The sequence below is a fragment of the Dipodomys ordii genome, unplaced genomic scaffold (genome assembly GCF_000151885.1).
Source record: "Dipodomys ordii isolate 6190 unplaced genomic scaffold, Dord_2.0 Scaffold128, whole genome shotgun sequence".
Taxonomy (NCBI): domain Eukaryota; kingdom Metazoa; phylum Chordata; class Mammalia; order Rodentia; family Heteromyidae; genus Dipodomys; species Dipodomys ordii.
In genome coordinates, this window is record NW_012267344.1 from 285,732 (window position 1) to 288,733 (window position 3,002).

Here is a 3,002-nt window from a genome sequence, read left to right on the forward strand (position 1 = left end):
GGAATGACATGGAGCGATAACAACCCTTCAGGTGGCTTTCTTGAAGAAAACCCGATATCTTTGTATGGACTAGAGCCTTTGGTTGCAAAGGTTGTTTTTCTGCAGTGTTTGTGGCTAGAACTCAGGGCCAGGGTGCTGTACCTGAGCATTTGTGTTCACAGCTGTCCTTTAACCACCTGAGCCACAGCTCGATTTCTAGTTTGGAGGCATGAATGATGGACACAGGCTCACACACATTCCTGTTCCAGCTGGCTTCCAACCACCATTCCCAAATCTCCTGACTAGCCAGGATTCTAAGCTTGAGCACAGACTCCCAGCTGGATTGCGGGGATGGGAGGGAAGGGTTGTACAGCAGGATGGAACAGAAAGGAGCCATTGCACACTTGGAGATGACGCCTTCAGCAGCTTCTTAACTTCTCTTCAAAATGCACAATAGACATTGCTCCTATGCAAACAGAAACAAGTGACAAATTCTGCCCTAGTCTTTTATTTTTTGGGTCCAGACTTGGGGCCTGAAATCTGTGCTGGGCGCTGTCCCTCAGCTGTTCAGCTCAAGGCTAACGCTCTACCACCTGATCCATAGCACCACTTCTGGCTTATTTTCTCTGCTGATGTGGAGTTGAGAAATCAAACCCAGGGCCTCATGCATGCAAGGCAAGCACTCTACCACTGAGCCACCTTCCCAGCTCCCTGCCCCAGTCTTGAACGTCCATATCATCCCTTCTCTCCTGGTAGAAAGCTTTGCCCTCGGGTGATGGCTGTAGGAGGAATGAACCTCACATTCCCAACTTGGGTATGGTTGGGGAAATTGAGGCTGGGGACTAATGAACACTGTGAAAAAAGGCCTCAGGAAGACCAGAATTGTTCCACATGAGACTCCACCATGGTGAGACATCATGCGATTACCTATGAATATCTCTCTACCCAGAACAAATCTGCCATGGCTCAACTTTGTCAACAGAACAGGACATCAGAAAGCAGAGAGAGGCCCATGAGCAATCCATGAAATTTCAGGAAATAACTGCTGTCTGAAAACACCATTTTTCAACTAGTAGTTTCGTTTTTCATGTGTTTTATTTTTTGTTGGTCATGGGGCTTGAACTCTGGTATTGGGCTCTGTCCCTCAGCTCTTCAGCTCAAGGCTAGCACTCTACCTCTTGAGCCACAGCACCACTTCTGGTTTTCTGGTGGTTTATTGCAGAGGCTGGGAAGGGATGTGAAGGGTAAACCAAAGGAGGAGGCTGCAATGCTTGGTAAGAAATATACGCATTATCCTGCCCATGTAATTGTAACCCCTCTGTACAGTATGTTCACAAATAAAAAAAAAAAGAGTCTCACTGTCTTTTCTGTGTGTGTGGGCTTTGAACCGTGATCCTCAGATTCCTGAGTAGCTAGGATGCCAGGGGTGAGCCTCTGGCATTTGACATGTCTTTTATGATTTCTAAGTATTTGTGTTACCACAAAACAAAGCACTTGATCCACACCTTTTCTTTCCACATTCTCCCCCATCCTTCTGCCACCCACCCCTTCCCACCCTCTTCTTTTGCAGGGTAAACATTGAATTCTTGTCTGAATTTTGCCCCCATCTTCTCCTCTTCATTCGTCTACCCTGCTTCACGTGACCCCACCCCACCTTTTCCAAGTCTCTGCTTCCATTTGTTTATTTTGTTGAATTTTGACTCTGCCTTTCTAAGGAATTACACCCTTTGTGATCTACTTTGAAGCTACAATCCTTCTGTTCATACATTTGTGTTCACTTGTATGCCCTGGAGCGTATTCAACAATCTATGCATACTCTGAACATGGCATTATACACCAGAAACCAGCACATTCCCTGTGTGGCTCAAAAAATAGATCATTTCTCGAAGCAAACAAACAAATATATGATTGCTCAAAGGGCAAACTCAAACGCAAATGTGCATAGTGGCAGTCAGACCAAGCTTGCTAAACCTGTGATAGTCTGATCAACAAAATCATTCAAACACATGATAAAGTAAATAAATAAGACAATATCGGCTGATGTAATAAGGCAGCAATGTGATAATGTGATACTTGTAATGAGAGTTTCTGAAGGCTTGCTGTTTATTTGTATTTTCCTCATGACTCCACTGAGCAGTGTCAAGTTGAGGTTGACAGGAAAGTGTTATGTGAAATCCTTCAGAAATCAATAGGAAACAAGAATCAAGTATTGATTCTAAACTCTCAGAGAGAGGACATTATCATTTCTCCTGATGGCCACTTACCAGGGTCTTCCTAAGATCAGACAACAATTAGACACATCCTGAGAAGGTTTTTCTGAAAGGACTCCATTAGAGAGAGGTAGGATGAAAGTCACACCAAGCAAAGACAAGGGAAGAAGGAAATCCCTTCCACATGGGTTTGTAATCTTGTTGCTGGATTGATCCCAAAAGTCAGACGATGCACCAAGTACTTCTAATCATTTCCGGGCACTGTGGAAGTATGGAAGGAAGGAAGAGAAGAATACAGTACATGTTTGTTCTGCCTGTGCTGAGAGAGGGTAATGAAGAAATACCCTGACTGCTTCTTTTAGAGAAAGAATTGCAAAAGACTATGTCCCAAAGGCAGAGGAAACAGAGGATTTGAAATGATTCTGCACAGCAGAATTTAGCTTTACATTGTAGATAATTTCCATAAACTCTTGGTGACCCAAATTTTGTATCCTATTGGAACCCAGAGCATCATTTCAAGGAACTTGCCTAATAAAGAAGTAGAAATGGAAATAAAAGAGAGAAATATGCAAAAAGGGAAAACAAAACCACACAAGAATCCCATGCATATTTTACAAATCGGGAATATTTCGTGGCTGGACAGGTAGAGGAGGAATGGATGAGAATTTTGAAAGGATGACTTTGATAAAGATAAATTGTCTTCAGAAAATGCTTTAAAATTTTTTATTTCTACTTTTATATTCTTCCTTTAAACATTATTTCATAAACTGCTTTTTAAAATCCCATGTTCCTTGTGCATCTACTTACCTATTA